Below are 10517 nucleotides of genomic sequence, written 5' to 3'. Positions count from 1 at the left end.
TTTTTAAGTTTTTAAAGTCATGTTTATTGACGTAGAATTTACATTCAGTAAAACTCACTCTGAAGCCTGACAAATGCCATCACCACCATAACCAAAGAGTAGAGCAGTTCTTCAGCCCTGTTGACTTAAAAAATATTCACAACCTAAAAGATGAGAGTCATGTTTTATTCGGCAGGAATTTTTAGGACTTCAAGCCCGGGAAGCAGCATCTCAGGTAACCCTGAGAGAACTGCTCTGGGGAGCCAGGGGGAAGCCAGGTTATATAGGCATTTTGCAACAAAGGGCAGATAGTCTGAACATCGAAAGATTATTGTTAATTAAAGAAAACCAGATATGTCAAGTTAAGGAATTTAGTGCTTTTCTACGTATGGGAAGATACAAGAGTCTGGGCTCACTGAAATCATTCCTTTGATATGCACCTCCGTTATCTGGGGCCAGTACTGTGTGTTTTCACACCCTGAGTTTCCTCAGGGCTCACTGTGGGGAGGGGCTGCAGTCTGATGGCTGCTAGACGGCAGGTATTCTTTCCTTCCTTAGTTCCCTCAGGGCTCACCAGCTCACGTCGGAGGGCTACAAGCACTGAAGACTGTGACATCCTTTGTTTACTGATATGGCAGGCAATATTCCATTTATCAGCCCTGACCCCCCACCCCAAAATCCTATGCATCAAACTCTTCCCTGGTTCTTAGGGATGCACTGATCTGTTTTCTGTTGAAGGGGTTAAATTTAATCAATAAAATGATCTACTATAGAAAAAATTGTAAGCACAAAGAAATAAGTTTTTAAAAGGATGCTTTGAAACATACAATCTTTAACATAGTCAAAAGAATGGAATTTAAATATAATCTTTGTAAATTAAAGCAGTTGACAATTCTGTTAAGATAGTTGTAGAATAAATAACTAGTCTAGTTACTGTGTCAAGTTTCAGGCTGGGGCCAGTTAGCAGAAAAACTATTTTATTGTATTTATTTTTTTTTAAACATTTTTTATTATTATTTGGCCCTGTCAGGTCTTAGTTGAGGCACTCGGGATCTTCCTTTGTGGTGCTCAGGCTCTTCATTGTGGCGCGCGGGCTTCTCTAGTTGCAGAGCACAGGGTCTCTAGATGTGGTGCACGGGCTCTAGAACGCGCGGGCTCAGTAGTTGCGGCATGTGGGCTTAGTTGCCCTGAGGCACGTGGGATCTCAGTTCCCCAACAGGGAATAGAACCCCATCCCCTGCATTGGAAGGCGGATTCTTAACCACTGGACCACCAGGGAAGTCCCCTAGAAAAACTATTTTAACTAATGGAATTGAATTCTACAGAAATTCTCTCAGGGGCAGATATATGTTCTTAGACATTTGGCACCTTCTCAAAAGTTTACCCTGCTACCGCCATGAAAGGGACAAAGAAATCAAAAACCTTTATTCTATAAATATCAATTGTCACACGTTCAAATACATTTTAACTCCTTGAGAAGCTTCTTTCAAGCACCCAAATTCTGTCTTTCAAGCACCAGCCCTGAAGTTTGTCAGCATCTTGAACTAGACTGAACCAAGTCATGTGCCATGGCCGAAAAGTTCTAGTTGAAGATACTTTGTTTTGTTTTGTTTTAATTTTATTGAAGTATAGTTGATTTACAATGCTGTGTTCATTTCTTCTGTACAGCAAAGTGATTCAGTTATACATGTATATTCTTCTTCATATTCTTTTCCATTATGGTTTATCACAGGATATTGACTATTGTTTCCTGTGCTATACAGCTTGCTGTTTATACATTCTCTATATAAGAGTTTGCATCTGCTAACTCCAAACTCCCATTCTAATAGACATTTCTCCAAAGAAGATATACAGATTGCCAACAAACACTTTAAAGAATGCTCAACATCACTAATCATTAGAGAAATGCAAATCAAAACTACAATGTGGGGCCAGAAGGGCCATCATCCAAAAATCTACAAACAATAAATGCTGGAGAGGGTGTGGAGAAAAAGGAACCCTCTTGCACTGTTGGTGGGAATGTAAATTGATACAACCACTATGGAGAACAGTATGGAGGTTCCTTAAAAAACTAAAAATAGAACTACCATATGACCCAGCAATCCCACTACTGGGCATATACCCTGAGAAAACCATAATTCAAAAAGAGTCATGTACCAAAATGTTCATTGCAGCTCTATTTACAATAGCCAGGACATGGAATCAACCTAAGTGTCCATCGACAGATGATGGATAAAGAAGATGTGGCACATATATACAATAGAATCTTACTCAGCCATAAAAAGAAATGATATTGAGTTATTTGTAGTGAGGTGGATGGACCTAGAGTCTGTCATACAGAGTGAAGTAATTCAGAAAGAGGAAAACGAATACCGTATGCTCTCACATATATATGGAATTTTAAAAAATGGTTCTGAAGAACCTAGGGGCAGGACAGAAATAGAGACGCAGATGTAGAGAATGGACTTGAGGACATGGGGAGGGGGAAGGGTAAGCTGAGATGAAGTGAGAGAGTGGCATGGACATATATACACTACCAAATGTAAAATAGATAGCTAGTGGGAAGCAGCCGCATAGCACAGGGAGATCAGCTCAGTGCTTTGTGTCCATCTACAGGGTTGGGATAGGGAGGGTGGGAGGCAGATGCAAGAGGGAGGAGATATGGGGATATATGTATACGTATAGCTGATTCACTTTGTTATAAAGCAGAAACTAATTGTAAAGCACACCATTGTAAAGCAATTATACTCTAATAAAGATGTTAAAAAAAAAAAACCTCCCAATCTATCCCTCCCCCATCTTCTTCCCCCTTGGCAACCACCAGTCTGTTCTCTACATCTGTGAGTCTGTTTCTGATAAGTTCATTTGTGTCATATTTTAGATTCCACATATAAGTGATATCATATGGTGTTTGTCTTTCTCTTTCTGACTTACTTCACTTAGTATGATCATCTCTACGTCCACCTTTGTTGCTGCAAATGGCATTATTTTATCCTCTTTTATGGCTGAGTAATATTCTAGTTGGAGACACTTTGGAGCAGAGTAATATTACCTCCTTTGCACATGATCCGCCCCAGGTGTTTTCTTGACTTTGTTTTAGAATGAATCCCTCAGCATCATCTGATATAAGGTTTCTGTACTCATTAAAACCAATGATACAGCCCTCTATCTGCATACTCACTTGCTCATAAAGCTACAGTTGAGGGAATTCCCTCAACTGGTAGCACAGTTGTTAAGAATCCACCTGTCAATGCAGGCGACACAGGTTCAAGCCCTGGTCCGGGAAGATCCCACATGCCGCAGAGCAACTAAGCCCGTGCACCACAACTACAGAGCCCGCACTCTAGAGCCCCCGACCCACAACTACTGAGCCCACATGCCACAGCTACTGAAGCCTGCATGCCTAGAGCCTGTGCTCTGCAACAAGAGAAGCCACCGCAAGGAGAAGCCCGCGCACCGCAACGAAGAGTAGCCCCGGCTCGCCACAGCTAGAGAAACCCCATGCGCAGCAACGAAGACCCAATGCAACTAAAAATAAATAAATAAAATAAACTTATACTAAAAAATAAATAAGTAAAATAAAGCTGGACTTGTATCCGAGATCTCTTTTGGAAGTATCTGAAAATGATGGGGTGCACTGTCACCTTCTGCACTTTTTGGTTCTGACCATGGTACCCCATGGTGGATGCTCACAATGACTAACCCACCTGAGAATTTTTTTTTTTTTTTTTTGCGGTATGCAGGCCTCTCGCCGTTGTGGCCTCTCCCGTTGCAGAGCACAGGCTCCGGACGCGCAGGCTCAGCGGCCATGGCTCACGGACCCAGCCACTCCGCGGCATGTGGGATCTTCCCGGACCGGGACACGAACCCATGTCCCCTGCATTGGCAGGCGGACTCTCAACCACTGTGCCACCAGGGAAGCCCCTGAGATTTTTTTAAATGATAGATTTAAAGAAAAAAAAAATCAAGGAAATGATAGAAGCTTTGGTACACAGACATGGCCTTAGCAGCCGCTGTTGATGACCCCTCCCCATATTTCTTCAACACACCCATAGTTCACCTGCAGACAGTTCCCATTACATGCCAACGACTTCTGTTACAGAGTGTTCTTGGCCCCGCATGTGGCAGACCGGAAGCAGCAGGGTGTTAATGCCCAGGGTGGAGCCATCAATCTCTGAGGGTCAAGAGTTGGTGGGCAAATACCCCCAGCCTCCTGACCTTTCAGTTGGATGACTCTAAGATGACTTCAGAGTAGACGTCAGAAGTGTTCAGAAGATCCCTAGTGGAAGCAACCCCTGGTTGCCCGCAGCAGTAGCCACTCAGGAATGTACCTCCTCTCCCTGTCTCCTTTCCCCACTCTCTCACCAGGCTTCCAGGAACCACCTCCCACAAACTCTTGCTTTGGGGTCTACTTTGGGGGAAACCCAAAGTAAGACATGGACAAAAGGGTAGAGGTGACGTGGGGATAACTGAAGTTTGTACGCTCTGAGATAGTGCATCTAACACACTCGGTGCCCGGTGCATAGTAAATACTCAACAGATGTTATTGGTCGTTTTGTTGTTGTTACTGTTTAAAAATTGTGGTAAAATACACATAACATAAAATTTACCATCTTAATCTTTTTTCAGTGTATAGTTAAGTAGCATTAAGTACATTCACATTATTGTGCAGCCGTCACCACCATCCACCTCCAGAACTCTTTTCATCTCGCAAAATGGGGACTCTGTCCCCATTAAACACTTACTCCCCATTTCCACCCCTCAGCCGCTTGCACCCACCTTTCTACTTTCTTCTGTCTCTGCGAATTTGACTACTCTAGGGACCTCATATAAGACGAATCATACAATATTTGTCCTTTTTGTGACTGACTTATTTCATTTAGTATAATGTCCTCAAGTTTCATCCACATTGCAGCTTGTGTCAGAAGGTCCTTCCTTTTTAAGACTGAATAATATTCCATTGTGTGGATGAACCACATTTTGTTTATCCATTTGTCCACCAATGGCCATTTGGTTTGCTTCCACCTTTTAGCTATTGTGAATAATGCTGCCATGAACATGGGTGTACAGTGTTGTTGTTACTTTTTATAATTTGCTCGTTAACTCATTCATTCGTCCAAAGTCACAAGACTTCCAATATGCCAGTGTTCATACTGAGAGTAATCTAGGAATCATTTCTATATATTGATAATTTGGGAGTGTAGAAGGATCTCTCCGAAAAATAGACTTCCTAAGACAAAGAAGGCAGCTTTTTTTGTTGCCTAAGCTGTTGGTCCTTCCTAAAAGGAGTGGTTCTCAACAAGGAGGATGATTTAGGCCACACACCAGGGGGCATTGACAATGTATGGAAACATTTTACGTTGTCATGACTGGGGGTGGGGTGCTAATGGCATCTAGTGAGTAGTGTCCAGGGATGCTGCTCAACATCCTACAGTGCACAGGACAGCCTTATACTATAATGAATGATCCAGCCCAAAATGTCAACAGTGCCAAGGTTGAGAAATCAACCTTAAAGAATGATATGCTTCGGGCTTCCCTGGTGGCGCAGTGGTTGAGAGTCCGCCTGCCGATGCAAGGGACACCGGTTCGTGCCCCGGTCCGGGAAGATCCCACATGCCGCGGAGCGGCTGGGCCCATGAGCCATGGCCGCTGAGCCTGCATGTCCGGAGCCTGTGCTCCGCAACGGGAGAGGCCACAACAGTGAGAGGCCCGCGTACAGCAAAAAAAAAAAAAAAAAAAAAAAGAATGACATGTTTCACGTCATGTCATACCTCGCGTTCCACTCTGCACCAGGTCAGAAAGGCAGCAGCAGAGGTGGAACCTAAACAGGTTAAATCCAGGATCCCTGGTGAGACATCTTGGTGACAGGTAGCATCACAGAGAGAGCAAATAGGTATCTAAGACTGTGAAGGGTCTGAGAATTTACTTGTAAGCTGACAAGTTAACGTGCCAGTTTCATGAATGCTGGCAGAAGATACAAGACTCCAGGGTCAGAGACAAAGGACTTTACTGCTCACAGCACAGCAGGCAGTATGAACTTCATGTTTTTGCTGGTTCCTCCCAAATGCCACGGGGACAATGCAGGTGCACGTTGGGTTTGCACCACAGCTGAGTAACTCTGAGCTCAGAAACTGCTGTCTTTTCTAGTGGACTGTGAACAAACCTGCTCTACCTTTATCTCAGAGGGAAGCATTAACTTTGTTACATGGACAGCAAACAAACCTGCCCTCTGCTCCAGAGCAAGAAATTCTCTCTATCTTCCGGGGCTGCTTGCTATACAAACATTCTTGAAAAGACAGCCAGAACGAAACCTGTCCACATCCCTGCTTGTGAGTTGTATGGAAACACCTGGGACTCACAGAGAATCATCTCTCAGTAGTGGTAGCTCTGACACCCAATGGGAAGCGGCTGTCACCTGCAAAGGTAATTTGGGCTGGAGGTCAAGCATATGAGGCTGTTCAGGGTGTTAACTCTGGAGTCAGACAGCCTGAGTTCAAATCTTGATTTTGCCATTTTCAGCTGTGTGGCCTTGAGCAAGTTTCTTGACCTCTCTGTGCTCCAGTTTCTCCTGCTGTAAAATGGGAATAATAATAGCCCCAACTCATAGGCTTATTGTGAAAATTAATATATGAGCTTATATATGTGAGGCATTTAGAACAGCACAGGCAGATTGAGGGAAATGTCAGTGTTAACCATAATTATTATTAATTATTATGATGATGCCATAAAGCTTGTGGTCACGCCTGTTTTTCAGCATTTGTGGGCAAGGTCTGTAATCCACACAGTTCCCTTGGAGTCTACCTCAGAGAATTTGGGAAGAACACGGGGCCCTTTGCTCCCTCCTCCCCACACTGGCTCCTTCCCTGGTGATTCTTAATAAACAGGGCAGCAGGGCTGGAGCAATGGTGGTTTCAGGGTCCGGGGAAATCAGACAGATTCAGGTTCAAATCTTGGCTTTGGCACAGTGCCAGCTGTGTGACCTTGATGAGCAACTTCCCTGCTGAGGGGACCCCAAGTACACACTGCACAAGGTTCTCAGTGAAGGGTCGAGTTCCCCATCCCCGCCCACCCCTTGCCCACATGCTGCACGTGACCGGCTCAGCACATCTGTTGACGCTCTGGGTCATCTTTAGCCAGTGCCATTTCGATTATCATCCTTGTCATATTATTATTCAGTGAGCAAGACTCCATAGGATGCAAGCTGAGAACATCTTTGCTCTTTTCCTCCAGTACTCGGTAAATTCACTCTGGCCCCTCGGTCTCTCTGCGTGCCTCAAACTCCAGGAGAAATTTGTGTGTGGGGGGAGAGGCAACCCCCTTACAGTCCTCCTTCAGACCTCACCTCAATTGCCACCTCCTCAGGGAAGCCTTCCCTGACTTCCACCCAAAATTAATGAGGTTCCCCTATACCAAGGGCTTCCTTCTTCCAGCACCTATGCATGGCGGGGTGCGGGGGTGTCTTTCTCCAGCTGTTGAAGCTGGCGGTGGTCCTATATCAACACCCTCCAGGATCAGCCTTCAACCGACAAGGATAGGAATTGGTAGATAAATACCCCAGCTCCTTCACCCCTCAGGTCCTCAAACTCTGAAGGGCATGCTCTCTGCTGCCCCCCAGAGGTCCCTGGTGGCACTGTGCTCCAGGCTTCCAGAGTGGTAACGCTTCTCACTTCCCCACCCCCTACCTGTGTCTCTTTGGGTAACTTCCCAAATAAATTACTTGCTCTCGAATTTTTGTCTCAGGGTCTGCTTCTGGGGGATCCCAACCTAAGACAGCAGTTTGCCTTATCCTAACAAATTCCACAGTGGTTTTCAGGTATTGGTTGTCTCTCCCCACTGGGCTGAGTCATGATCAGCATCATGTCTCCAAAGCCTGCACAGTGCCTGGCATGTAGTAGGCGCTCAATAAGTGACCCTGCGTCTCAGGGCTGTGAGGTGGCCTGATGGCAACACAGAACTCTGCCCCCACCCAGGTCCTCAGAAGTCCCCAGTTGGAGAATGACGGTGCAGGAGTGCAGCTCACTCCTTCTGAGCTATAAATGGCAGGCTTCATCTACCTCATGCCCCAGGCCACACAGCCTGGACAGCTGGACCAGAGTCTCCAGGGGCCAGGAACCCCAGATGACCCTTCCAGTCCTGGCCAGTAATTCTGGGGTGTCCCTGGGGCAGATACACAGAGAGAGCATAACTCCAGTGCTAAGGCTACAGGGCAGGGGGCACAGCTGGGCTCTAACACAATTCCTAGCCACCTTCTCCCCTCCCTGGCATCAGATTCCACCTCGGGGAGCTCCCTGAGCAAGAGGCCATTCCAGGGACAATGGTCTACCCTACAAGGCCATGGAGCAAGCCAGCATCTCCTGGGGGAGGGATCCCTTTTTGGAGCCGGTGGTGTCAGGCCTGGAATTAGCCACACCACCTGCGATGAGGCTGGTTCCAGGGTCTCCTGGGGGGACATCAGGAGTGGAGAGAGCTGACCTCTGATGACTCAGCCTGAGATAGTCAGGGGATGGGAGTTGGGGGGCAGGAAAGCATGGTGGGAGGTGGGGGTCTTAGGACTTCTCTCCAGCTCTGTTCTAGAGTCAGCTGGGTCAAGTGCCAGCTCTGTCACTCACAAGCTGGATGACGCTGTGTGGGTCACTCTGGGCCTCAGGTTCCTTTTCTATAAAATGAAAATAAAAACAGTCTGCTACCTCTTAGGGTTCAGGGAGGCTTAAGTGAGATGCTGCATGTCCAGTGCTCAGTGTGGTGTCCCTCATGTGGTACTCGATCAATGAACAGTATTCCATGATCTATCTAGTGTCCTTTAATCATCACTGACATTCTTCAAGATGCAATTATGATACCCTACTTTTATCATAAGAGGAAACAGTCTGCACCGCCAGGACATGGGGCGGAGGTGAGATAAGGAAGGCGGACTGAGAACTGAGTTGGGGAGGGGTCTAGGTTGAGCTTTCTTAGCTCCTGAACATGGGGAGAAACCAGTATCCTTGGAGCATGGGGCTGGGGGCGGGGGTGCAGGGGAGGTGTTCTCACCATGACAGAGAAAAGGAAGCTGGCTTAAGGGACAGTGAAGGAATCAGGAGGGGGCAGAGAGGTGCTTGGAACTCTAGATCTCACCCCTCACACTCTCCAGCAGTGCTGCCCACTGCCCAGTCCCTTTATCTCACTCCCTCTGCGGCCTCAGACAGGAAACACAGAAGCCTCACTACCTGCACTCCATACCACATAGAAGTCTTTTTTTTTTTATATAGGTCTGGGTTTTTTTTAATCAATTAATTTTTATTGGCGTATAGTTGCTTTACAATGTTGTGTTAACTTCTATTGCACAGCAAAATGAATCCACCATACCTATGCATATAACCCCTCCCTTTTGGATTTTGCTCCCATTTAGGACACCACAGCGCATTAAGTAGAGTTCCCTGTGCTATACAGTATGTTCCCATCAGTTGTCTATTTTACACATAGTATCAATAGTGTATATGTGTTAATCCCAGTCTCCCAATTTCTCCCACGCCACCCCTTTCACCCTTGGTATCCATACATTTGCTCTCTACACCTGTGTGTCTAGTTCTGCTTTGCAAATAAAGTCATCTGTACCATTTTTCTAGATTCCACATATATGCGTTAATATACGATACTTGTTTTTCTCTTTCTGACTTAACTTCACTCTATATGACACTCTCTAGGTCCATCCATGTCTCTACAAATGACCCAGTGTCATTCCTTTCTATGGCTGAGTAATATTCCATCGTATATACCACATAGGAGTCTTGATGCAGGGCTCGTCCGGGGCTCTGTCTAGGAGTCCAAGAGGGTTTCTTAGAGGAGGGAAGCATCTGGTCTGAGCTTTGAAGGACAAATAGAAGTTTCCTAGTTAGAGAGATGGGTCTGTATGTGAATGTGTGTGAGAGAGTGTGTGAGTGTATAGAGCGAATTGTTCATTTTAATTAACAAGGACTTTCTGATCCTCTGTGGGGGGGCGGTGCATTCAGGGCACCACAGATAAGACCCAGGCACAGGCCTGCCCCAAAGCTGCTGACGGTCCAGAACAGATGATCAAATAATAACAATAATAGTAATGGCTCCCACATTCCAACCTGTGCTTCTGGGGCTCAGCACGTGAGAGGTACTCTGTGTTTCTCAAGTGAATGAATGAGTGAATACATCTTTCTTTCTTTTTTTTTTTTGAATACGTCTTTCTGAAGGTAGTGAGTCCTGCTCCAGTTGCTGGAGGGAAGGCAAAACAGGCAGAGGGGACCGAACATGCAAAGGCCTGGAGGATGGGAAATGGCAGCCCTGCCTGGGAAGCAGTGGAAGGAGCTGAGCTGAGTGTGGGGAGAGCTGGGGGTGGGGGTGAACAGAAGTCTTGAGTGAGAAGCTAAGCCGCCTCCTGTTCCTGCCAGTGCTGGGGGGCCTGTAGCCAGATTCAGAGTGGGAGAGGGAGGGGGCAAGATCTAAGGAAGGTATCAAGGGTCTGGTCTGGGCCCTCCTTGGCCTCCCAAAGTTTCCGAAAGAAAGACAGCCCAGGTCCATCTCGCCCC

The 10517-nt window shown here is 46.2% G+C and overlaps 1 pseudogene across 1 annotated transcript; it reads right to left on the bottom strand.

Moving 5' to 3' along the window:
* Positions 1–2920: 2920 nt before the first annotated feature.
* On the bottom strand, positions 2921–3659 carry LOC309805325 (small nuclear ribonucleoprotein E-like; annotated as a pseudogene). The gene is made up of 2 exons: positions 3570–3659; positions 2921–3172 (listed from the first exon to the last, which is right to left on the bottom strand). The product of its transcript is annotated as a small nuclear ribonucleoprotein E-like (transcript).
* Between the last annotated feature and the right edge of the window lie 6858 nt (positions 3660–10517).

This window comes from Mesoplodon mirus (genome assembly GCF_964341445.2).
Source record: "Mesoplodon mirus genome assembly, chromosome: 5".
Lineage (NCBI taxonomy): Eukaryota > Metazoa > Chordata > Mammalia > Artiodactyla > Ziphiidae > Mesoplodon > Mesoplodon mirus.
This window is presented reverse-complemented; position numbering and strand designations above follow the sequence as displayed.